We start from the raw sequence: 27,501 nt of genomic DNA, 5'->3' as shown, positions 1-27,501 counted from the left end.
GTAGGTAACTGGAAATATTGAGAAAGAGAAATGAAAAGTTTTAAAAGGAAGAGTTAGAGCCCAGGAAAGCTTCAGAGAGATGGGAAAATGAAGCTCCTGACTGCAGAGTGCAATAAGATTGAGTCATAGGGTGTCCCAAAGACCTACCTTCCAAAAATCTTACCTGAAAGACCCTGGAAAAGCATCTAGCAGTCTACCAGGGAGAGAGGAAATGGCACCGGTGGTTTAGCTTGGCTCAGAAAAAACTAATAATTGTGTCGAAAGGTGTGTATGTGGGTGTGTATAGGTGTGTCTGTGAATGTGGCTGTTTGTGAGAGAGAGACAGAGAGACCCAGAGAGAGAGAGACAGAGAGAGAGGAGAGAGCCATTCAAACTCAATTGGGTAAAGAGGAAAAATTAAATCAAAAAAGATACATGCAGCCGGGCGTAGCGGCACATGCCTTAGTCCCAGCCTTGTGGAAGCAGAGGATGGAGGATTGCCAATAGTTTGTGGCCACCCTGAGACTATATAGTGAATTCCAGGTCAGCCTGAACTAGAGTGAGACCCTTCCTTGAAGAATAAAAAAAATAAAAAATAAATAAATAAAGATACATGTGAGCCAGGCATGGTGGCACACACCTTTAATTCCAGCACTCGGGAGGCACAGGTAGGTGGATCACCATGAGTTCAAGGCCACCCTGAAACTATATAGGGAATTCCAGGTCAGCCTGAGCTAGAGTAAGACCCTACCTCAAAAAACCAAAACCAAAACAAACAAACAAAAAAGATATACATGTGTGTTTAGAATGTTTTGTGGTATCCTTGTTAAATATAAATCATGAAAAAGAGAAGTATTTAAATTAAGATATCCATTTATAAATAAGTTTTGACCAGGTTTAAGGCCAAAACTGGTGTGTTTCAGCTAAAATGCTGATAGTTGCCATTGTTGAAATTGCTGACTACATACAAAGTACAGGTCACAACCAGCAGCCTTCTTGAGAACGCCCAGCCCTACTGAACCCATTCCTCCACCCTCACAAACACCTCACAAAACTCCAGGGATGCCTGGACCTACTGGGTCACCTGCCTTAGTCAATATGCACAACATCTACCAGGTGACACCATACCAGAATTGCAGGGACAGGGCTTCGTTTTCAACGCAAATGCATACAAAAGCTGCTGGTATACTTGGCATTGTATAAAGTTGTCACATGCAAAGAATTTGGAGTAATAACACAAAGAAAGTTTCAAGTATTTTGCATACTTGAAACCCGACAATATCAGCTTCTGTCCCGATCCTTTCCTGCTAGTTTGAGTGTTTACCTCATGAAACCCTCCCAGATGTCTAAGGCCACAAAACTGCAGGCTAAGAGCCAAGCCAGTGTTTCTCACATTACAAACATGTGAGGAGCAGGGAAGCTTGAAGACAGAGCAGAGGCGATGCCTGGGATGAGCAGCAAGCTCACTTTTACAGCCACATGTACCTCACCTGGATTTTGTATTTTTCCCTAAGAAGAGTCCCCAGACTCTTCCAGGTTTCATTTTGGTTTTTACATAGACCATATTGTCAGCTGGATCCAGATGCTCCAATGCATGTGAAGTGCTGGGCAGGGTGACATGTGATGGGTGTAAGGAGTGCACACAGAGAAGTGCTATCCCATGGACACTCCACACAAACTCTTAGACTCCTACAGACTGAATGCAAGTGGTGTGGGAAAATTCAAGTGTTTGGCTTCCAACTGCAGAGAAAGTCTGACTTTTCTCCAACACAAAAAACAGTGCTGCACTAAAAAAATAATTAGGAACTAAATAAATGAGACCACTGATTCTCAGTATGCACAAACAGCTCCTGTGCCCAAACTTTAGAAGCTACATTGTAGTTCTATAAATGTCACAGAAGGTTGAACTGGGAGAATTCTGGGGTTTGGAGGGGCTCTCCCTTAAAAAAAATAAAATGAAAGGTGTGTTGTATTTTAGAGGAAGAAGCAGCCATTAAAACTGTAATAAAAGGGCCAGTACAGCCCACAAAAGAAGCCGCACAATGTCAGAGCTTTGAACTTGCTCAGCCTCCGTTATTTTCCAAGTTAACACACTGGCAGTCTGGCCTGAAAGGATGGAGTCAATTGGGAGAAAATAAACAGAGCACTTCTAGCACTTGTCCCACAACTGTACCAACTGTCTGCTTACTATTCCACGGTTTTAAAATGCCATAATCATTTTCACAGTGAGGACACCCTTCCTGCAGTTCGGATCAAGAACGCATGACTAATTTTAACCACTTGTTCAAATCTCCTAATGAAAATTTCCAACAGCTTTTATAAATTAGAGTTCTGTGAACTATATAGTGAGCAGCAACCAATACTAGTAAATTTGGTTGCTCCTTGCATCAGCCCATGGATGTCTAGTGAGTTTCGGACAGTCACATTTTGCTCACAAAAGCCATCACCCTTTTTGGAGCTATCTGTAGCCACAGTCATACATATGCCAAGTAAAGCCAAGGATCTGAAAGTGTGGGTGGATGCGAGGAAGGGAAGACAGGTCATGCGATAGCAACTGAAGCCTCGCCCCAGAACGAGGGAGGGGACAGAAGTCTGAGGAATACTCTATGTGGCACCAGCCACCTAGCTCAAATCATCACATGCTAAGGAAGACAGATACAGAGGCTTAGAGAGGTCAACTCATGGCCACAAAGGCAAACAGCTACTAGGAGTTAAAAATTACATAAATGACATGCTGGACTGAAGGGCATCCAGTGGAGATGGAAGGACCACGTGCACACTGGAAGGGCTGTGATGATCATACTGCAGCAAGGATGCCCTTTGGGCCATTGACACATGTACTGAAAAACAGCTAAGGAGATAAATATCATGGTGCTCACATTGTACAGGATTTGTAAAAATTACTGCAAAAAAAAGCTCCTCTCCACTGAGACAGGGAAGGGTATAGTCATATGTCGGAAGACAGCTTTCCATGCCCACCCAGTGCCCAGCACCCTGCCAGGAATTCAGAACATAAACAATGAAGGCCAATTTGTCTCTGTTAGAGGCCAAAATAAGTGGAATGGGTGAAAACAAAATTCATCTGTATAAAATTCACTTCAAGCATTTGGAGTTTCTGGTTTTCAGACTTTATGGATATCCAGAACCCTACTCTGTGAGCAACTGTCACAGAAGAGGTTAGGGGAAGCATAAATTTGGGAGAAGACAGGTAAATGGGTTTCCTGGGTCATTTGACAGAGTTATAATACAAAGAGGGAAGGAACAAACTTGTATGAAGGAATGGAGAAGAGAAGAAAAAAAAATATCAAAATCGTTGTCCTCCACTGCTAGCTCCTACTGGGTTCATGGCTCCCCTCTAAGCTGAGGCTAAGGCCCACTGAGTCCTCAGCCTGATACCTCATTTCCAGGGAGATTCCACTGATCACTATGGAACTCTATAATCCCACAGATTTACTTTTTAGGCAGATTCCCTTCAGAAATGGAGCAGAAGCTAGGTGAGTGGTTTATGCCTACAATGCTCTGGAGGCTGGGATAGGAGGATCACAGTGAGTGTGAAGCCAGGTAGGTTTACATAGTGATGTCCAGATTAGTCTGAGTTCCAGGGAGACACTCCCTCAAACAAATAAATGGGAGCAGGAGGAAGTGAAAGGTGGAAGGGGGTTGGCAGGGAAGGTGAAGCTGGGTTCAAATGCCATTGCTGTTACCTCTTGTGTGCCCAGCACGCCTTCAGGTGGGTCAATCATGGATGACTTTGGAAGAAGGTGACTAAACTGTCACATTCACAGCAAACTGTCTGTCTGCCACTGGCTATAGGCCAGACCCTGTACAAAGGCTTTACATACTGTTAGACATTCTGTTCTCCACCAACACTGGGACAAGAGTGTTGTCCATCGTTGTTGCTCCTTTAGAGATGAGGATGCTGTGCAGACAGACTGAACTTGCCCACAGTCACATATCTATGCAGCTTGGGCTCCAAGCTGTGCCCTGCCAGAACACTGGAGTTTTTCCTACAGCATCCACAGAGGGCCCTAAATAAATGTCAGTGTCTTGCCTTTTGCCTGTGGGATACTTTTCACAGGATCCTTGGGGAAGATTTTCAATGCATCCCTATCCATTGGTTGTTGTGCTTCTTAGCTTTCTCCCACTAGGCAGACATGGCCCAATAAATACTCATTAAGCACCATGTTAGTGGTGACTGCCCCTCCAACACCTCAACACTCAGCTCTTGAGGCCATGGCTCCTGTGACCCTGGACAGGCTGTGGTCAGGCCACTGCAGCCCCAAAAATGTGACAAGAAATACAGTGTGGGGGTATGATGCACTGGCACCTGCAGGGACGCAGTGAGACATGGGGTAGATGCATTGGCACATACAGGGATGCAGTGAGATGTGGGGTATGATGCACTGGCACCTGAAGGGATGCAGTGAAATGTGGGGTAGACGCACTGGCACCTGCAGGGATGCAGTGAGACATGGGGTATGATGCACTGGCACCTGAAGGGATGCAGTGAGACATGGGCTAGATGCACTGGCACCTACAGGGATGCAGTGAGACGTGGGATATGATGCACTGGCACCTGCAGGAATGCACTGAGACATGGGCTAGATGCACTGGCACCTGCAGGGATGCAGTGAGATGTGGGGTATGATGCACTGGCACCTGCAGGAATGCAGTGAGACATGGGGTAGATGCACTGGCACCTGCAGGGACACAGTGAGATGTGGGGTAGATGCACTGGCACCTGCAGGAATGCAGTGAGACATGGGGTAGATGCACTGGCACCTACAGGGATGCAGTGAGACATGGGGTAGATGCACTGGCACCTACAGGGATGCATTGAGACGTGGGGTAGATGCACTGGCACCTACAGGGATGCAGTGAGACGTGGGGTAGATGCACTGGCACCTGCAGGGACGCAGTGAGACTTGGGGTAGATGCACTGGCACCTGCAGGGACGCAGTGAGATGTGGGGTAGATGCGCTGGCACCTGCAGGGTCACAGTGAGACGTGGGGTAGATGCACTGGCACCTGCAGGGTCACAGTGAGACGTGGGGTAGATGCACTGGCACCTGCAGGGACGCAGTGAGATGTGGGGTAGATGCACTGGCACCTGCAGGGATTCAGTGAGACGTGGGGTAGATGCACTGGCACCTGCAGGGTCACAGTGACACGTGGGCTAGATGCACTGGCACCTGCATGGATGCAGTGAGACGTGGGGTAGATGCACTGGCACCTGCAGTGATGGAGTGAGACATGATGCACTGACACCTGCAGGGATGCAGTGAAACATGGGATATGATACACTAGCACCTGCAGGGATGCAGTGAGACGTGGGGTAGATGCACTGGCACCTGCACGGATGCAGTGAGACTTGGGGTATGATGCACTGGCACCTGCAGGGATGCAGTGAGACGTGGGGTATGATACACTGGCACCTACAGGGACACAGTGAAACATCCAAGAGCAGAAATTGGTCCTTGGTGCCACTCTGGCCCCTTCCACAGGTTCCCTATTTCTCCATCCCCCAGACTAATGGCTTTCTGACCTGCAAGTTTGTACTGTAAACAGGGGCCCACTTCTCTGAGGATTGTGCTATGGACGGAGCTTATGTGACCCCAAATTCACATGCTGAAGTCTAAATCCCAAGGGAGGTTGTATTAGGAGTAAAGGTCTTTGCATATACTTAAGGGAGGAGAGTGGTGTCCTCATGAATGGTGGCAGGTGTGTGAGGCTATCCAGCCTCCAATACCGAGTGAAGACCAGTGGCCCTCCAGGAATCCTCCAGGCCTTCAGCACCAGACTGGGACTGTGTAACACCCACACTCATGGACTGAGCATGCACCGGGTTCTCTCCTCTCCAGTGTGCAAACCACCACTGTTGGATTCTCTAGCCCATATCTTGTGTGACAATCCAATAAATTCCCTTTGTAACGTATATTCATTCTATGGGTTCTGTCCCTCTGGAGAACCCTTACCAACACAACGAGGAAGTGACAGAAGAACATGATCTTTTTTCCATCATATGAGGACGTGCTGTCTGTGAGCATGAAGATAGAATGCACAAGAACCTGATCTTTGAACTCAGCCCCCGGAGCTGTGAGAACAAAACCACAGGCTGTAATTGAAGCAGGTGTAGATGGATACAGGATGGCACCTTCTCTGGGCAGGGCACTGGCATTCAGAGGGAAGGCCTTTCTGTTGGCCTGAATCCCATGCACTGAGAAGTGTTGGTAATCATTACACCTGTCTACCCCACCCCTACTGTTCCCAAATAGTCCTCAAAGGAGATGTCAGAGCCTCCAGAGAAAGGCCACTGCTCTGGATGTGACTGCTTTTCACCATACCTGCATTTGGTGCCCTTCTTGTGATGTATCTGGGCCAGTGTTGACAGCCACCTTCTGGTCACACTGGTATTGCCTCCAGAGCTAAGGGCAGAGGAACTTTTGCCACTGGATCAAGCAATCAGATAAAACTCAAGTCATGCAGACCTACTATGGCCCACAGACAGACTATAAGAGGCTGGAGGGGCATGGTGGTGCATGTCTTTAATCCCAGCACTCAGAAGGCAGAGGTAGGAGGAAGGCTGTGAGTTTGAGGCCAGCCTGGGGCTGCATGGTGAATCCCAGGTCAGTCTGAGCTAGACCCTACCTCAGAAGAAAGAATATAAGAGGCTGGCACAGTGGAGGATGACAGAGAGTTCCAGGATAGCCTGGGCCACACAGTGAGACATCATCAAACAACTAACAAAACCAAATCAAGCTAGGCATGGTGGCACACACCTTTAATCCCAGCACTTGGGAGGCAGAGGTAGGAGGATCACCGTGAGTTTGAGGCCACCCTGAGACTACATAGTGAATTCCAGACATTCATACTTCTTTTTTTTGTTGTGCTAATTTTTTTTAATTTTTAAATTTTTATTAACATTTTCCATGATTATAAAAAAAATCCTATGGTAATTCCCTCCCTCCCCCCTGACACTTTCCCCTTTGAAATTCCATTCTCCATCATATTACCTCCCCATCTCAATCATTGTAATTACATATATACAATATCAACCTATTAAGTACCCTCCTCCCTTCCTTTCTCTTCCCTTTATGTCTCCTTTTTAACTTACTGGCCTCTGCTACTAAGTATTTTCCTTCTCACGCAGAAGCCCAATCATCTGTAGCTAGATCCACATATGAGAGAGAACATGTGGCACTTGGCTTTCTGGGCCTGGGTTACCTCACTTAGTATAATCCTTTCAAGGTCCATCCATTTTTCTGCAAATTTCATAACTTCATTTTTCTTTGCCACTGAGTAGAACTCCATTGTATAAATGTGCCACATCTTCATTATCCACTCATCAGTTGAGGGACATCTAAGCTGGTTCCATTTCCCAGCTATTGTAAATTGAGCAGCAATAAACATGGTTGAGCACGTGCTTCTAAGGAAATGAGATGAGTCCTTTGGATATATACCTAGGAGTGCTGTAGCTGGGTCATATGGTAGATTAATCTTTAGCTGTTTTAGGAACCTCCACACTGTTTTCCACAATGGCTGGACCAGATTGCATTCCCACCAGCAGTGTAGAAGGGTTTCTCTTTTTCCACATCCCCACCAACATTTATGATCATTTGTTTTCATGATGGTGGCCAATCTGACAGGAGTGAGATGGAATCTCAATGTAGTTTTAATCTGCATTTCCCTGATGACTAGTGACATAGAACATTTTTTTAGATGCTTATATGCCATTCGTATTTCTTCCTTTGAGAATGCTCTATTTAGCTCCATAGCCCATGTTTTGATTGGCTTGTTTGATTCCTTATTATTTAACTTTTTGAGTTCTTTGTATATCCTAGATATTAATCCTCTATCAGATATATAGCTAGTGAAGATTTTTTCCCATTCTGTAGGTTGCCTCTTTGTTTTTTTCACTGTGTCCTTTGCAGTGCAAAATCTTTGGAATTTCATGAGGTCCCAGTGATTAATCTGTGGTTTTATTGCCTGAGCAATTGGGGTTGTATTCAGAAAGTCTTTGCCAAGACCAATATGTTGAAGGGTTTCCCCTACTTTTTCCTCTAGCAGTTTCAGAGTTTCAGGTCTGATGTTAAGGTCTTTAATCCATTTGGACTTAATTCTTGTGCATGGCGAGAGAGAAGATCTATTTTCATCATTCTGCAGATATATATCCAGTTTTCCCAACACCATTTGCTGAAGAGGCTGTCTTTTCTCCAATGAGTATTTTTGGCATTTTTATCAAATATCAGGTGGCTATAGCTACTTGGGCTTACATCTGGGTCCTCTATTCTGTTCCACTGATCTACATGTCTGTTTTTGTGCCAGTACCATGCTGTTTTTGTTACTATGGCTCTGTAGTATAGGTTAAAATCAGGTATGGTGATACCACCAGCCTTATTTTTGTTGCTCAGTATTATTTTAGATATTTGAGGTTTTTTGTGATTTCAAATGAATTTTTGGATTGTTTTTTCTATTTCCATGAAGAATGCCTTTGGAATTTTGATAGAGATTGCATTAAATGTGTAAATTGCTTTTGGTAAGATTGCCATTTTCACAATATTGATTCTTCCAATCCAGGAACAAGGGATGTTTCTCCACTTTCTAGTGTCTTCTGCAATTTCTCACATGAGTGTTTTAAAGTTCTCATTGTAGAGATTCTTCCTTCATTAGGTTTATTCCAAGGTATTTTTTTTTTTTGATGCAATTGTGAATGGGAGTGATTCTCTGATTCATTCACACTCTTGAAGCCACTCTTTTTGAGCTAGTCAAGTGGTAGCAACTAGCTGCTTAGGATGAGCTCAGAAAGGAACAAAGCCTAGAGACCTCTATCTACTTTCCTGGCTTTAGGCAGAGCCCTACATCTCAGTGTTGTCAGTGCTAAGCCGCCAGCTGCATCAGACCCTACTGGACTGGTCAGGGCCAAGGTAAAAGCAGGGTCTGCATGTGCTCAGCATGTTGCCTGGCATCTCAGCTATAATGTTGAAACAACGTGCATTAATAGAACTCTTTGACACTTTATTTCTTGTGTTCTCTCTCCTGTGGTCCTCACCTTACCTATGTATCTCAAACTATATCAGAATTCCCTCAAGAGTTTTCATGACACACAGCAGACTCCACCCCTGGACACTCTCATTCAGGAGGTCTAGGGTGAGCTTCCAATTTTACATCTCTAACAAGTCCCTGGGTGATGGAGACACTGCTGGGCTGAAGACGCCTCTTTGAGAACACCTGGTCTGACTTGTGCAACCCCTAGAAAGTCACTCTATCCCCTGTCCACACGATGCCTGATACATACTTGTGGGCATTGAAATGTTTGGCACCTGCCTGGTGCTCCAGAGGGCTTGGTGCTCTGTTATGCCATGCTGTTACAGTATTATTGCCACACCCTCACTCAGTCTAGTCCTCGAGCCTCACAGCTAACAACTTGGTCCCTTACTCCATTGCCCCCTCCGGATTAGAAAACAATGTTTTCTTTCCTGCTGTGACCTTGGCTGCTTTCCACAAAGACTCTGCCTTCCCATTCTGGCTGTGCCCTCTCTGATACAGCCCCTTGAACCTTCCTTGGCAGCCAACTGCCTCCCAGGTGGGATCTGCATGCTACTATCTGATGAAGTCAGCTAGCCCCCCCCTCCACCCCCATGACCTATCTCTATCCTGAAAGACAGGCAACTTTGCTCTAAAACAAAGGCATTAGTGTGCCTGTGAGTACCTCATAGATATGCAGCAGATGTGACATGATGGGCAGAAACTCTTTCATTGCCTCTCTGATTTCCTGTTTCCTGCTTGGAAAATAAGGAGGAACAAGAAAGAGCTTAAAGGGGAGTAGGAGCTTTGGAGCAGGGGGCTTTTTCCCCAGAACCTAAGAAATACGAATGTCTGTGGATATAACTACTATCATACTAATACTGTAAGAATAATAAAATGGAACTAATACTGGCAGGGCTTTCAAAGCTTAACAGTAGTTTGACAACAAATATTCATATTTCATCTGAAACTTATGAAACCTTTGCCTATAATCCCAGGAGCACCAACATGGTAAATGAAAGTAGCAAGCAGTCTACATTAATAATATTTGGTCTCATATTGGAAGAGCATTTGAAAGACGAAGCTTGCTTCATCTATGCCCTGTCTTTATGGTCCTGGTATTGGAACAGACTGAAGCTGCTAAGATTGGCTGGGAAATATGCATAGATGTTTTATTAATTCATAGGGAACCAAAACGCCCACCTCAAGTAGGCCACTCAGAAGTGGCAAGGAGACAGTAGTGTGGGGAGACATAGAAGAAGGCAGAACAAGTGTGGTGGGTGACATGGGGTTTAAATCAGGACCACAAAGAGTGTCTTCAGCCAGCAATAAAGGTGGATATTCTAATAAAGCATTCTTCTGGGGAAAAGCAATCTGTTCTCATATGAATTCTGCCATATGCTCCTATCTTTCCATGGTCTAGAAGGCGATATCAGTAATTCCCAGTACTTACACGGGCATGCCGGATGCCTTTGTTGGCTAATGGGAACAAATGGATTGGATTTACTGTTTTTCTAATGTTCAATATATACACTGTGCTTGCTGCTACTGGAAGAAAAGTGGGATTTATGTGTTTGTGTTGAATTTCCAATGGATATAAGAGCAAAGTCACAAAAAGCTAAACTGACTTGTCTTAGATTTTTCTCTGTGAAGGCTGTTGTGTCTTGACTTGTTTAAGGACCTTCCTCCTCATGAACATGTGGCTCTTGTGTGGTGTATGTGCAAAGGAAGAGCAGGAGACTTCCGGTTAAGATGGCGGCTTAGGAACCACACCAAAGCAGCCTAGGGGAGAAAAAGCCAAAGAATACCCAGCAAAATACGCACTTTTACTAAAAAGTAGGGGTATAAGAAATTAAAATGGCAGCAGCGAAATAGGAGAGATCCAGAGCCCACACAGGCAGGCCTAAGTGGCTCCTCCAGTGGCGGCCTCGGCTCTGGCTCCAGCAGCAGCGGCTCCAGCAGCGGCAGCGGCAGCGGCGGCACCAATGCTGGCTCCGGCTCCAGCTCCAGCATTGGCGGCTCTGGCAGCAGCAGCAGCTCCACCTCCAGCTCCAGCAGCAGCAGTGGCAGCTACAGCAGCGGTGGATCCAGCAGCAGCAGTGCCAGGTCTGCAGGACCACAGCTGCCAGGCTTGGCTTGCCTCACAGGAAAAGCCAGTGCTCAGCTACAGAAAACAGAACAGCGGTCCAGTGATCCATCCAGCCTACTTGAACCCAAAGGGCACCAAAGAGGGATGCAAGCTGAGCACAGCATAACTGAGACCAAAATCATCCAAAAAGGTAACTGAGATTGCACCAGGGAAGGGTCTCACTTGGTCACAAGCTGACTTGGAGCCCTCAAAAGACCAAAAATCTTAACCTCTTTGTTGATAGAGGATCTGGTTGTTATAATGCCTACACTTGCATAAATACTTGGTGCTGTTTGTCATTGAATAGGAACATTGTTTAGTTAAATTTTAGAATCTATCTGCATTTTGTTCCACTCAGCCTACTTGAATACTCCCATGGCAGGCAAACCCAACCCCTAGGAACACCTTTGCAGATATTCTGAGAGTCTTAAGAGCCACACCTAACACCTTAAGCTCCTCCCCTGAAGATATATGAAATCAGATTGATTGATATAGCTAAGAATACCCAGCTAACTAAAAGTACAAGCATTAACTTAATCCAAGATGCAAAAATATATACATTATAACAAAAGAAACACTAAAAATCAAGACAATATAAATCCACCAAAAAGTATTAATGCATCAGAAATGACCTCCAGAGAGAACAAGTTAGAGGAAATGCCTGAAAAAGATTTCAAAAGAATGATTGTAAATATGTTCAAAGAAGTCAAAGAAGAAATTACTTTCATCTTAGAGTCTTAGCTCAGAGGTTGACTGCCTTTCTGGTTTTGTGGTTGTTTTTGACTAAGCTTCATTGACTCATCAATGAGCATACTCCCTCACCGTCTTATCCTGTAGTGTCTGTCCATGTCTTACTGTATGCCCATCAATTTTTCACTTTCTTTCCTTCATGACTTCTAAGTTCCACTGTAAAATTATGCTTCCTGCTTTGTCAGCTACCCTATGTCCTTTTTTGTTCCAATTTCCAGCTTCTTTTTTAAAAATAGTGACGTATAATATTTTTACTCATTTATTTGTGTGTCCCGAGTTCAACTTCTGCCACACTCTTCCTGGCATGTGAGTTTCCTAGTCTATAAATAGGAAGTCCTGCACAGCTCTCTCCCTGAGGCTTGCTGCAAGCATACACTGAGAATTCTTAGACTCTCTGGGTCTTTGGCATGTGACAAAGGTTGTTTGAAAACAAAACAACTGCAAGCCTTTTCCAGGAAGAGTTTTCCAGCACTAGACAGACAGGACTGAGAACCAGGCATGGCCTCTGCCTACCAAGCAGTGTGAAGTCTAGAATTACAAACTGCAGAAGCACAGCAGGAAGTCCAGGCCCCGGGAAGACGATTATTCCCATGTTGTACAAACATCAGGGGAAGCACAACGCTTTTGCTTTCATGAACTTCCAAGGCAATAAAGACTTATATTCAAAGCACTCTTACTTTCAAAAAGAAGTCATTAATACTTTTTATGAAGTCAGAACCCATTAGTGAAGATGTATCCAGTATGTAAGCTCAGCAGAGACCATCAAAGGGGGTCGAGGAACAGTGTTGGACACACAAACTGGGGCCAGACTTTTACAAATGGATGGTGGTGACTACAGAGACCTGAGCACAAAGGCTTCAGCCACCTGTGGCATGTAAAAAATCCATGTGGGTACTGATGCAGGGCTGAGATAATGTCAAACCATCCTGGACAAGCTGTCGGGTACTCAGCAAGAGTACTATTGTACAGTTTCTACAGAATCTCTGGAAGCATTGAAATAATGCAGAGACTTAATGGTAAAAGTTTGTTCATACATGCATTCAGGCTGGCTCTAGGACACGCCGAGATAGAGGGAGGCTATATTAAACATACATACATACATATATATATATATATATATATATATATATATATATATATATACACATATATATGTATATATTTATTTATATATATATATTTATTTATTGACAACTTTTACACTTACAGACAACAAACCATGGTCTATCCCTCCCTTCCCCTATTTTCCCCTTCATAACTGTGCTCTCCGTCATATCCCCTCCCTTGCTCCATTAGACTGCTAAATGTTTTAACAGCTCCATTCAACAAATGTCTTATCTAGTTCTTTTGCATGTGTGTGTGGTATGTGTGCATGTATGCTGTGTGTGCACATATGTGGACATACTGTGTGTACAGGTGTGGAGGCCAGAGGTCAACATGAGTGCCCCTTTGTCACTTTCCACCTTATTGATTGAGACAGGGTCTCTCACTGAACCCAAAGCTCTTGTATGGCTAAACCAACCCAGCAGTTTACTGGGGAATCTTCCTGTCTCTGACTCCTGAGATGTGGGATTGCAGGAGTTCACCACCATGCCCAGTGTTTACATGGGTGATGGGCACCAAAATATAGGTACTCATTCATGCTTGCATAGCCAGCATTGGGCCAATTGAGCCATCTCCCTAGCATCCAAAAAAAAAAAAAAGACCATTTATTTTATTACTTATGCATGGGGGTATGATGTGGTCTATGTGTTGTATTACATGTTAAATGTACTATTCTCTCCCTCTATCCTTTTCTTTCCCAAATAAACAAATAAAATATTTATTTTACTTATTTGCAAGCACAGAGAGAAAAAGACAGAAGAGAGACAGAATGAGAATGGACATGCCAGGGCCTCCAACCACTGCAAACGAACTCCCCAGACACATGCACCATTTTGTACAGCTGGCTTATGTGGGTGCTAGAGAATTGAACCGGGTCCTTAGGCTTCCCAGGCAAGTGCCTTAACCACTCAGCCATATCTTCAACCCCAAATAAAATATTTTTTTTAAATTTTAGGTGATGAAAGCAGAATCCACTGCTGTCTGAATAGGTTAATTAACCATATGCACAGTGCATATTAACCTATGCAAAAGAGGAAGTAAGGATGAAAGTAGTTAGTGCATGGGGACCTGGAAGAAGGCTTATTAGAACATTCCTTTAAGAAAAATTAAAGAAAAAAATAGCAAGTGATACAATGACTCATCATGAATGATCATCATGAAGTAACAGTTTAGGGGGAAAACCCCTACATCTGGTTAACAAGCAAAGATGGAGATGAGGCAACAGGATATAAAAGTATGCATTTAGAGCTTAACTAGTCACTGCTTTGAAAACACATGCTTGGTCACTTTTATCTATAGTGAGGACTCACATTTGTTTTTGGCTTTATATTCAAGATACATTTCTACTCAATACAACCTTTAGATATAAAAGGGGCAAAAATCACCACTCCTGGTCATGTGCTTGATTCATGGCTCTGTGACATTCTTACAGAGATTTCAAAAGTAGTTGTTAGTTAAATACCCTGATTTCAGCAGACCATGAGCAGGTGAGGAGTTCACTGGCACACCCCCATCTGACTGCACTTGAATTTTCTTTCCTTTTTTTTTTTTTGTTTTACTGCTAGCACAATTAGCAAAGGATGGGGGAAGGTTATTTAATGTGCTTTCCTAGCTAATTTTTAATATGCTCTATTGCAGAAATTTTAAAATGCCTGCTTAAGAGCTTCAGGGATTACTAAATAATAAATTCTGAAGGTACCAAAATTTGGCTAATGGTCAGACCTGGAGCATATGAAATATATTGTTAATTTAGAATAACATAATGCCTAAAAATGAAGCAAGTTAGGTCTAATTGAGCTATGAACTGCTTGTCTGGTATTGTGTGACAGAGGAGAAGCTAGCCAAGGGTTGCTGAGCTGTAGATAACCATTACTCTTAGCAAATATGTTTATTGGGGTCTCTCGCTCTTCATTACCCAACCTCATAAAGTATACGTCTGCATATTCTGATAAAACATGAAACAGTAATGCAGAGACACAATTAGGACACCCTGAGAAGCGCCATCATAGACTGGTATCTGTCTCCAAATGATTGTTCACTTAACCGTGATAAATATTTATCAGTGTACAAGAGAAAAAAAAACCCTTAAACAACTGTAGCCCGTGTTGAAGACGAAGGGCTTTTCCACTTCCAATTCTTCCCTTTGGGTAAGTTATGAGACTTTAGCTGATACCATGACTTAATGTGACATGAGGACTTTGATCTTTAAATTAAATTGTGCACCAGGATCACTTTGGGTATGCACAGCCAACATCTGCTTCCAGAAATCTAAGTTTACGGCAGCATTGTGAGTGAGGACGGGAGAAAGAGGGGAACTGGATAGAAATGAAACTGCTAATGTGTGCGCTGGCTCAATGCAGTCCTTTAATGTTGTTGGTACTCACTAGAAAAATGTGTTTTAAATATAAAATAAAATAAAAAGCAACTCTTTAATGATACCTCGTCTCTTGCTAGTCATGATGGGTCACCAGAGAGAAGCATAAGGAAAGCTAAGGTAGATATCCTGATGACTCACTGAGGTTGTCTAGCTCAGGCCTTTCTTACTCCCATGTGAATCTGTATATTACTCTTCAGTGTGTTGTGTCCTCAAAAAAATAAGGCCTTATGAAGAACTTGGCCTTCCTGGGAGAGTTCAAAAGTGAGGCTTGTCTCCTGGCCTGAGAGAATGGTTTGTAAGTAGGCTTTTTTTCTTTTTTAGAAAGACAGCTAGAGGGCTGGAGAGATGGCTTAGCAGTTAAGGTGCTTGCCTGCAAAGCCTAATGACCCTGGTTCAATTTCCTCACTACTCACATAAAGACACATGTTTGAACTGGCTCATGCATCTGCAGTTCTTTTGCAGTAAGCAACTGGAGGCCCTGGCACCCCCATTCTCTCTGGCTCTCTTCTCTCTCTGCTTGCAAATAAATAATTTTTTTAAGAAAGAAAGAAAGAGAGAAAGAGAAGGAGGGAAGGAGGGAGGGAGGAAGAGAGGGAGGAAGGAGGTAGACAGGCTGGCAACAAAAAGGGCATATAGAGTTGAGGGTATAGATCTCCATAAATGTAAGTGCCTCCTAACTTCTGGTCCATACCTGTAAACAAACTAATTCCTTGAGAATGAGCGATAAGCTTTATAGCAGTGGTTTTCTAACTTGCGCTTCCATGGAACCCACTGAAAGGCTTCTAAACACGCAGAAGTCAAAGTTTTCTGCTGCCCAGGGTTTCTGGTTCAAGATGCCTGGAAAGGGCCAGAGGAGAGCATCCCTTAAGAAATTCCCAGAAGATGCTGGTGAACCAGTGTACTATAGCAAAGGAAGTCTCTAGAAGGTGATACCTCACAGGACAGACAGTTTGAATGTGTTTCTAATCTACACATACAAACCTTTTACACCTCATCTTCTTTCCCTTCTTTATCTCATTTGCTCCATTTCTCCCTCCTCACATTTTACTTCCTTTTTAAAAAAATTGTGTTTATTAATTTATTTATGATAGAGATACAAGGGTGGGAGAGAAACAAAGAATGGGCGTGCCAGGGCCTCTAGCCATTACAAATGAATTCCATGTGCATCTGGCTTACATGGGTTCTAGGGAGTCAAACCTGGGTCCTTAGGCTTTGCAGTCAAGTGCCTTAATCACTAAGCCATCTCTCTAGCCCTTTAATTTTTTTTTTTTGAGTTATTTATTTAGCACACACAGAGACAGAGAATGAATGGGCATGCCAAGGCCTCAAGCCAATGTAAACAAACTCCTGAATCTGGGTTTTATGTGGGTCCTGGGGAATCAAACCTGGGTCCTTTGGCTTTGCAGGCAAGCGCCACTAAGTGTCTCTCTAGCCCCCTTTCTTTTCTTCTAAATTTTGTCCTTATTGCTAATTTCCATTTTCTGTATTTTCTGTACTCTCCCCATCTGTGCCTGTCTCTCTTCCCTTTCATTCATTCTTTATTCCCTTCTCGCAACCATGCCCTCTTTAGTCCTAACCAACCTCCCACCAAGGCCCTCCACAGTGACCAACATAACCAAGGCAGGAGACACTGGCCAGAGCCCCTTCCCTGCCAGGCAGAGTGAGAACAATCAGCAAAGCACTTCCAAAGGAGGGCTGGGAGCCTGTGAAAGGCACTCGGGAGCCAAGACTCTGCTTTTGCACTGAGCATCACACAAGCAAAACCTCATGATGCTATGTGAAATTTTATACATAAAGCAGTTACTGTGCACATATACCACTGACAGATTGGGTTGATTTTTAGAATTACTTCTTATTTTTGGAGGGGGTCGGTATTTGTGCATTTTAGGACAAATGGTCCCTAGGTCTGGATGAAATGTGCATTTAACTCCTAAACTGCATGAAGAGTTAAGTAAAAGCAACTAGGAGGAGAATAGTCCTAGGTGAAGAACTACCTTAAAACAGATTTGGCTCATATAGCTTTATCTGTAGAAAAAGTCACACCATGAGAGATGTGAGGCTGTAGAATAGCTTCTCCAGGGAGGTCTCTGGGCCTCATCATTGACTCATTTGAAATGAGGTCGGACCAAATACTTGACGACACCATTAGGGAACAATAATCCTAGCCTGGCTGAGGATTGGCTGGATGACCTCATAGGTCTCTCCCATCCCTCTTGGGTCATAAAGTCAGAAAGGAAACCGACTAGACATTCATACTGTGAAGTAGAGACACTAGGATACTGAACGGCAATAATATCTCAGGGGGTGGACCATGTTACAGGGAATGTTAAAGATTAATAATAATAATAAACCCTCTGAAGACTATGATGAAAGAATGCTCCAGAATAAAACCAAAATGGGTACACTCGCAAATAAAGCCCATAATGCATGTTCTCAATCACTGGTGTATGACACTGGTGCTTCTGGGATTCTGGTACCGTGCATGTCCCCACTCCCCAAGTTTCAAAGGGATGAATTACCCTTATATTTCCTTGTTCTCTATATTATGAAGATGGAAGAGCCTCATCTAAGCATGGTGGTGCATGCCACCATCATGTGACTCCACAGTTGAGGCAAGAAGATCACTGAGAGTTTGAAGATCACTGAGAGTTTGAGACTAACACACGTTGTATATACCCACTTCAAAAAACAAGTAAAAATTAAAAAAAAACAAATAAAAATAAAAAAAATATATGTTAGTCCCTCATGAAAACCCATGTGGTAATAAAGAAGCTCCCTGGAGTAACCATGACTCCTCTAAAATTCAACCTACCATGGTCTTTTTTAACAATAGTTCAAACCAGCTGAAACTGAAGAACACCTAGAAAAAGATAAGTGCCCCCCACCAGTAAGGCATTGATGACAAGTACTCCCACAGAGCCCCTCTCAGCTGCAAAGATGGAGGAAGGAGGGCCAGAGGGCTCCACCTGGCTCAGCCACCAGAGCAGCTGGGAGGAGGAGTGTGAGCCATCCGCATTCCTGAATCACATGAAGGTCCCCTAAGAAATATGAAGCAACTGTGAATAGCCAAGGAAGAGAGGATCTTCTGAGCTCCAGTGAAATCCTAATTTAATTGGTCCTAAACTGCTAACCCAGTCATCCTTTCCTGCCTGTTTCTGCCCTTCTACAGCAAACACCCACCACTCGGGGCCCCAGTACTTAGATGACCATGACATGAATCCTTCCCGACTCTGGATACAGCTGATACGTGTGGTTCCAGTTATATGTGAGCCATCAGTCCAAAAATTGGATTTTCAACTCACAAGTGGGCCAGATCTCTTCTACCAACAGTGTTTCTATACAGAGGGAACAGGGAAACAGACCAGAGCATGTTCAGCAAGAACAACTGATAGATGAAAGATGCCAGTGCATTGGCTCATGACTTTAATCCCAGCAGAGGTAGGAGGATCGCCTGGGCTAGAGTGAGACTCTACCTTGAAAATCCTAAATAAATAAACAAATAAAAGTTTATAGTAAGGAATGGAGCTGGCAAGCCCAGGAAATGAAGCATCTCCTGGAACAGCCAGTGTGATTCCCTCTGCCCGATTGTGCACTCTCCCCTTCTGATTGCCTTCTTCTGCCACTGCCAGTTTCACCCTCCTCCTCCCCCTTGCTAGTTTGGCTCACACACACTAAAACTTCTTTTTGTTTAAGACCTTGCAACTCATGTGAACCTCATGGCATCTTTTCTTTTTCTTTCTTCTCCTTCTCCCCCTCCTCCTCCTCCTTCTTTTTTTGAGGTAGGGTCTTGCCCAGGCTGACCTGGAACTCGCTATGTACTCTCAGGGTGGTCTCCAACTCATAGCAATCCTCTTATCTCAGAATCCTGAGTGAAACTTATCTTAATGTTAAAGAGGTAATCAGAACAGGGCATCTTTGAAGTCAAAAAGTTAATGAAACACTTCAAAAATCCGAAATAAGCATCAGAAAGCATATATACACACATGCACACTTCCATAAAACAACAACACAGCCCTACTCCATGCTGCCGGAACTGGGTGGCATACTGACCAGCAAGCGGTGCTTAGCATCCTCTTCTCGTTTGCCATTTTGGAAACTGGAAACAATTTGGGAGTGTTTTAGGGATGGACAAAAGGAATAGGGTGCCTGTACTTAGATCTCAGGTTTTGAACGGTCATTCTTTCCTACTCCACCAAAGCAGTTTTAGAGCGTTTCTGATAAAATGTCCAATCTCAGAGCAGAACTTGCCATCTGCAGAGGACCTTTCACTCTGGAACATTCTCTCTCCTAGTCAATAGGTGCTGATGCCAAATTTGGTCGCAAGATGTGGATCAGTGAATGGTGTAAGAAGTTCCAACTCAAAACCAATTAGGAAGGGAGAAGCCTGATTGCAGGGTGATGAAGATCTCACATTGGAAGTATCTCTAGTTACACTGGTCCAAATGACTCTGGGTTGAAAAGTTCTTTGATATTTTCTTAAATATCTTTTATTTATTTATTTATATACACACACACAGAAACAGAGAGAATGAGCATGCCAAGGTGTCCAGCCACTGCACATGAACTCCAGATGCATGTGTCACCACCACCTTGTGTATCTGGCTTATGTTGGTCCTGGGGAATTGAACCTGGATCCTTTGCCCTTGCAGGCAACCTCCTTAACTGCTGAGCCATATCTCCAGCCCAGTTCTTTGATAATTTAAAGCAGTGGGAGTTACAGTATGGTACCATGGAGGCATGGTGAACTAGGTCCAGTTTTCAAGTATCTGGCAGATCCTCCTTATAGGTGTAAAAATAATACTCATTAAATAAAACAATAGTAACAGCAGATGCTGTTTGCTGATTATCTGCACTGTTGTGGGCTGTGAACTTTACAGACATTCATCTTTTCAACCAGCACACTAACTGTGGGCATAAAGAACAACTCTAGTCGGGCGTGGTGGCGCACGCCTTTAATCCCAGTACTCGGGAGGCAGAGGTAGGAGGATTGCCATGAGTTCAAGGCCACCCTGAGACTACATAGTGAATTCCAGGTCAGCCTGAGCCAGAGTGAGACCCTACCTCGAAAAACCAAAAAAAAAAAAAAAAAAAAAAAAAAAGAACAACTCTACAGGGCTGCTTGCAGTATGATCTAAGAAGGCTGAGAGCCTCAGTAATGTGGGAACTGGCTAAAAATGCAGCCTCCTGCGCCCAGATATAAAGAATGAAAGCCCCCGAGGATGGGACTCAAGCACTTTGTTTTAACCTGCCATGCAGGGGTTTCTCACCCAAAATCAAGTTTCAGAACGAGAGTCTTGTCTTAGAAGTAAACCTGGGAAGGCCACTAGGCACGAAGTGGCAGAGTTACCAGGCAAGTGTTTGTGCTGAGTATTAGGAACTGTCCTGTCCACTTCAGGTAATTAATGAGGGGCCAGCTTGGCTAATCAGGTTAACACCTGCAGCAAAGTCCCTTGAGACAGACTCAGGAGCCTCAGGGAGAAGACTGTCCTCAGAACCTCCAAAAGGCAGGGAGCTTTAAGTTACCACACCCTGATCCCTTCCTCTGTAGCATGCAGGGGTTCAGGTAGCACCAAGCCTGGTTTTTGGAAATCCTGATTAAAAGGCCTCTGCTTTGAATATCTATTTGCTTCCTGTTTCCTTATAGATAGTTGTGAATAGATAAAATAAAACAAGAATAAAAACAAGAACCAGCACAGCTATGCTAAAGGAGATTCCTATGGTGTCCCATGAAACTTTCTAAGGCATACACTTTCTACAGGACAGTGTTCCTGGAGTACTTGTGTCTCCCAGAGTGATAGGAACTAGCCAGAGGAGGCAGCTGTGCACCTAAAAGCATAACTGAAACTTCAACTTTATTGAAATCTCAATTAAGTTTGAGTAGTCCCCTGGCCAGTGATTAGCTTATATATCAGATAGCCCAACTCTTAATTAAACTTTACTCCAAGCCTGCCAGAGTGGAGCTATGGTTATCCCCACTCCACAGTGCAGAAACTGAGGCTTGCAGAGGTAAGTTAATGGGCTCAAGGTTACACATCAGTCCCCCCAGGTATGCTCTGACTTGAGGATTCACAAGGCACAGAGCCTCAAAAGCCTTGGGCACTGGTCCTGGGAAGCCAGAGCTCAGAGCTCAGCCCTAAGCAAGGTCGCTGAGGGGCGGTGCTGCCCTAGGAGTTGTAAGGGAGCATCTGGCAGAAAGAATAATGTCTCTTCATGGGGTGCTCAAAGGAGCCAATAAAGGGCGGATGCAGTGCACTGTGTCCGTTTATTTATTTATTTATTTTGCAGCTATGATAACATACCCAAGGAAAAGACTTCTCAAGAAAGAAAAGATTGATTTCGGCTCCTATTTTCAGATTTCTCAGTTTCGAAGTCAGCCGGCTCCATGGTTATGGGAGTGAGACAATATACCATGTTGCACGTGTATGGTGAAGGGGCTGGCTGGCCTCATGGAGGCTGGAAGAAGAAGAAAATGAGAAAGCAATCTGCACCCCCTGCTTTTCTGCCACTACAGCCCCGGCCCAGGTGGGGACACTGTTCTTCCGGTGGCAGTCCTACATATCAGTCATCTCCGGAAGTGATAATGGAGAACCTGTAGGCTCCAGAAAAGCATCACAGGAGGCTTGTGATAGGTGTAACAAGACGCACAGGTAGGGAGCACCGAGGACTGGGGCTCCTCTTCTGCTTCCTGAAGCAGCCTCCGCCTTTGCAATAGTGGAACCGGCTAGCATCATTTATTTCCCACCACCTTTTCTAAGAAGCTGGGAGGCTGCATTGTTATGTGAATATTTCCTTGATGAGCAAACAAAAGTTTTCAAGACTGTGAATGGGCCAAAATATTCTTTAAAGAAAAATAAAAGTTTCCAGGAACTGGGGATGTACTTCAGTTAATAAAGCGCTTGCCTTGTGAGTATAAGGACCTGAGTTCAGTCACCAGAACCCATTAAAGGTAGATAGGCATGGTGTAACCCCTTGCCTTCCCCATGGGGAAGCTGAGATGGGAGGATCCTTGGGCCTGTCTGATGAGCCAGCCTCGCCTACTTGGCTAGTGCCAGGCCAAAAAGAGACCCTGTATGTCAAAAAGAGGAAGATGGCATTTCTAAAAATGACAAGGAGCCAGGCATGGTGGCACATGCCTTTAATCCCAGAACTTGGGTGGCAGAGGTAGGAGGATAACTATGAGTTCAAGGCTGACCTGAGACTACACAGTGAATTCCAGGTCAGCCTAGGTTAGAGTGAGACCCTATCTCAAAAAAACAAAACAACCAAAAAAATGACAACTGAGGTTGTCCTCTGGCTCCATGCACATGTGTACACACCCACATGCACATACTTTAAAACATGTTTTCAGGTCATAAATGGTCTGAATAGTGAACTTTCAACTTCTAGTATACAGATCAGGTAACCTGTAAACAGGATCCCAAAGCATTTGCGAACATGAGTCATGCCTGAAGCAGGCAGAATACATACTTGCAAATGACCTGATTGAGACCTCTCATTGGCCTGCCCAGGAGACACGGGTTTGTGACCTTTGCTTAAGGACAGGACACACTACCCGCTGGGATTAGACTGTGAAACCAGGGCAGGGCTCATTAGTAAATGCATGCTAGCTATTGTAATAAACTCCTTTTGTTGCTTTTTTATTTAATTGTGCTCTTCCACCTGCATTTGGCAGAACCATCCTGAGGAAACACCGTCTTTATTCAAACCTGTTTTTCCTCCTTTTTTGCTTGATATTTCTAAATTAACTTCTCAATAATGGATTAAAGTAATACTCAAAAATGGAACTATACTGCACCTTTAAGAAAATATTATTTTTCCTGAGGTCCTATCAAGGTAAATTTCATCAGTATTCAAAGAATGAGCAAAGCACTTCAACAATTTATTTCAATAAAAGAAGACTTAGCTGAAAGGAGTATAAATGATGAGAACTTGCTTTAAACTGATTTATTCCCTGCAGCAATAAAAGGAATGTTTCTTCACTCAGCTGTTTAATATGCAAATATGCAGAACATCCAGCCCCTGACAGCACATCATTAATAAAACCTTGCACTGAGCAGAGTGCCCGATATTTCATCCTGATGAAAATACATGATGATGATTTTAGACTGTAGGCTTTCGGAGTTGGAACAATGTGCTTTCCTGGTGATGAAACCCACTCGTCACAGACAGGAAAGGAGCGTCTCAGATAAGCAATTGGATTTCAGCAGCAGGAAGTCCCAAAGTAAAGAAAACAGTACAGGCTGTGGGTCCTGCTTCCAAGGTACAAAGGACAAGATTGGGAGGGGTAGGGGAGTACCAGGGGGCAAAGGTCCAAAGCTCTTCTGGGGATGGTGGCATGCTAAAGTTTTGCACTATGTTTCAGGGTATTCAGGAAGATTCCCGCTTGGCACTCCGCCCCATGCTAGCTTTAAGTCCACATACAGGATAACACGTGTAATAAAGAAGACATTGGCTCTGTCTTCAGTGTGGATTAAAACTTTAAAAGGAACCAAGTTTAGAAGAAGCTGGAAAAATTCCTCATGGCACTAGAGTGCACACTTCCTCTTCCAGTAACACCCTGGCTTAATGGTGACTGTGCTAGTGTGTGAAGGTCTTAAAAGGGACTTCTTCTTCTTCTTTTTTTTTTTTTTTTACAGCTTCTTCTACCTTCCAAATTGTCTATAATGACCATGCCAGATTGCCAGATGTATGGTCAGAAAAATCATTTTTAATTTGATGTGATGTCCTTTCTTTCTTAAACCCTAGCTATGGATTAGTACCCAGGGCTCTCTAAGATTATCAGCTCTGGGAAGGGTCCTGCCTCCGAGCATCTTGGAATCTGCACACAACCCCACTCGCTGGCTCAGAATACACAGAGCTGTCATACAGCCGCATGAGGTATTCGTTGTAAGAACTTTGAAAACTGCCTGGAATGTGTACAAGTCTTTGTTGAATCAATAACCAATAAGTCAGATTAAATCTGAAAGCACAATCTTCTGAAAAGGTATGTTTTCTACTAACATTACTTATTTAAATAGATAAAGAGATATAGACATGATGTTTTTTTTAACCTATTAATTTAAAGTCTGTGTGTGGCTCTTGTGGGAAGTACCAATCAAATTGAGAAAACATTTGGATTAAACCTCTGTCTCCTACAGTCATGCTGTGTGACCTCGAATTAGTCCCTTACCTTTAGAAGCCCTTCTCTCCTCATTTGTGAAATATGCATAATAAAAAGTAATCCTGGGCTGGAGAGGTGACTCAGAGTTTAAGGCACTTGCCTGCAGAGCCTAAGGACCAAGGTTTGATTCCCCAGAACTCACATAAGCCAGATGCTCATGGTGGCACATGCATCTGGAGTTCATTTGCAGTGGCTAGAGACCCTAGAATGCCCATTCTCTCTCTCTCTCATAAATAAATAAATCCTACTTAATGAGATGACACTTTGAGGGTTCAAGGTAACCATCCAACCACCTATGTAAATCATCTATGTAAAGACAACCCCTGGCCTAGGACAGAAGATCAAACTTACCATATATTAAACACCTACTATATGTCATACACAACATGCAAGCCTTCAGGACAATGCTTCAGTGTTAAGCATATTTCCCTAAGGGAGATAGATAGATTGGCCTTGAATCTGAGTATATCTGTCACCTAACCCTTTACAAAATATGATTTTACCCTAGACCTGCTTTTTATTTATCACTTACTATTTATCATTTATTCGGAGAGAGAGGGGGAGAGAAGGTGAGCACAAGCAGGGGCATGCCGAGACTTCTTACCACTGCAAACAAACTCCAGATGCATGCACCACTTTGTATAGCCAGCTGTACATGGGTCCTGTGGAACTGAACCTAGGTCATCAGGCTGCAAGCAAGCACCTTTAACCACTGAACCATCTCCCCAGTCTTAGATCTGCTATTTCATGCAAACAAAATAATGAAAGCAGGGACTGGAGAGTTAAGGTGCTTGCCTGCAAAGCCTAAGGACCCAGGTTGAATTCTCCAGGTCCCACATAAGCCAGGTGCACAAGGTGGCACATGCGTCTGGAGTTTGTTGGCAGTGGCTGAAGGCCCTGGTGTGCCCATTCTCCCTCTCTTTCTCTCTAGGTGTCTCTCTCTCTCTCTAATAAATAAATTAATTAATTAAATAAAATAAATAATGTTATCAGAGTGGGTTTCCTTCTATTTCTTGTTTTCCTTTTTCTTTTCTTTGTTTCTTTTTGAGGTACAGTCTCACTGTAGCCCAGACTGACTTATAATTCAATAAATAGTCTCAGGGTGGCCTCAAACTCATGGCAATCCTCCTACCTCTGCCTCCCAAATGCTAGGATTTAAGGTGTGTGCCACCACACCCAGTTCTATTTCATTTCATTTTCAGACACAACTCATTGTCACAGCTTCTCCCCTCCTTGTTTTTGTTTTTTTTTTTTTTTTGTCTTTCCTTTTTTCCCTCTCTTTCTTTCTCTCTTTTCTTCTTGTTGAATAAAGTATTCACACAAAACAAGTGAAAGACAACTTAATGGAGGAGAAAAAAACCAAGGCAGTTGAGAAAAGTATGGGGTCACAGCAAAGAAGAGGTGTTGTTGAGATCTCTGTGTCCACATTGCTATTTCAAGAGCTTATTCATTATAGAAAAGACATTCATTTCTAAGAGTTGTGAAAATTTCCACAACTTCAGATAACTTGGGAATAAGCACTAACTTTTCAAATCAACGATGGGTAGTTGGGAAAAGTCTCATGTTGATGCATGCCCCCCATGTGCCCATGCCAATCGAAAGAAGGCTGTTGGCACTTATTTCCACATATTTCAATTATAAATCAATCGTTTAGCAAGATTCAATGAAGTTTGCAAAATTTCCCTTTGAATTGGCTCCCACTGAGAATCCAAAAAGTCTTGGGGGCAGAATTTCCAGTGGTCTCTTGCAGGATTGAGTAAACTTCTCCAAGCTAGTGCTTTCCATGTTTCTGATTTTATGTGCTCAGTAATACGCCCTCATAACTCAAATGGGATGAACCAATTAAACATTTCCCTGTAGTCTCTAAAAGAGCTGCTCTTGGCATGTTTTTTGCATGGCACAAACCTCTGCGGGAGGATACGATAGAAATCTTGCACTATTTAAATATAGAATTGGGACATCAAAGAAAGGGTTGTATTGAAATAACATGGATAATTAAGGAAGTGGAGAACAGTAATAACTGATTTACATAAAATGCTAATGAGTCTCTTGACTTGTTGGGCAATTTGCACTTTAGGCTTGGTAACTGTGGCTCCAAATTTATGATCTAATTTTTATTTTAATATTTTCTTTTAGCAAGTTGTAACCAACACTAATGGGTGCCTGCCAACATCTAACTTCTTTCCCCTTCAACCTCTCAGAAGTATTTCTTTCAAACTCACACACGTGGCTTGGGGATGAATGCAATTGGTCCATGAGCTTCTGGAACAACGTTTTAGATGGGCTTCAGTCACATTACGGCACTACTGTTGCTCATGATGATTAATAATGTTTGAGGTATCCGAAGTTGGCTACACTAACTGAGTTGGAAAATAAATGTCCTGTCATGAAGAGCAAGGGATTCCTTATATAGCCTCCACCTTGCTCCTTAGAGGGCAAACCCCAAGCAGGATACCTCTTGCTCTAGTTATGCACTAATTCTGCACCATTCTTCTGGTACCTTTTGCATCAGAGGAGAAATTACACACACTGAAAATTCCTGTTTCATTGTACTTTTCTACTGATCTTACTTCACAGGGCCACAGCCCTGAATAAGAATGAGAGTCAGGGCTGTCCCTTCAGGACAGGCTACACACTGACCTTCAGAGTACCCGATTCCCCTCCGAGCCCTGTAAGCATGATCCATTGCTTTCTCAGGCCATTCCCCCTTCACCCCATTGATGGGTTTCAAAGCTACTTAAATTTCCAAGTCCTGACATGCTGCGCAGTGGCCGGGTCTCGGCCTGTGCTCTCTTATGGATTGCGCAAGGTCACTGCCGGGGAGAGGAAGGAGGCAGGCAGAGCATTTATCAGGATGTATTGCTTTACGTTTTCTATCCATCACCAAGGCGATGATTCTATTTTAGTGAAAATCCATTGAACTCCGATCAAGTCAGATGGCTGTTATCATTGGAAACTCAGGAGCTGTCAGGCTGTAAT

General features: G+C 43.5%; 1 protein-coding gene across 2 annotated transcripts in view; it reads right to left on the bottom strand.

Annotated features, from left to right (window-relative positions):
• Wwox (WW domain containing oxidoreductase) overlaps nt 1–27,501 on the bottom strand; it is a 1,097,314-nt gene that overhangs the window by 492,061 nt on the left and 577,752 nt on the right. The gene's annotated exons all lie outside the window — the stretch shown is intronic.

This window comes from Jaculus jaculus, chromosome 1 (genome assembly GCF_020740685.1).
Source record: "Jaculus jaculus isolate mJacJac1 chromosome 1, mJacJac1.mat.Y.cur, whole genome shotgun sequence".
In the NCBI taxonomy this organism is placed as follows: domain Eukaryota; kingdom Metazoa; phylum Chordata; class Mammalia; order Rodentia; family Dipodidae; genus Jaculus; species Jaculus jaculus.
The sequence above is the reverse complement of the archived record's forward strand: the minus strand, read 5'-3'. Positions and strand labels throughout refer to the sequence as shown.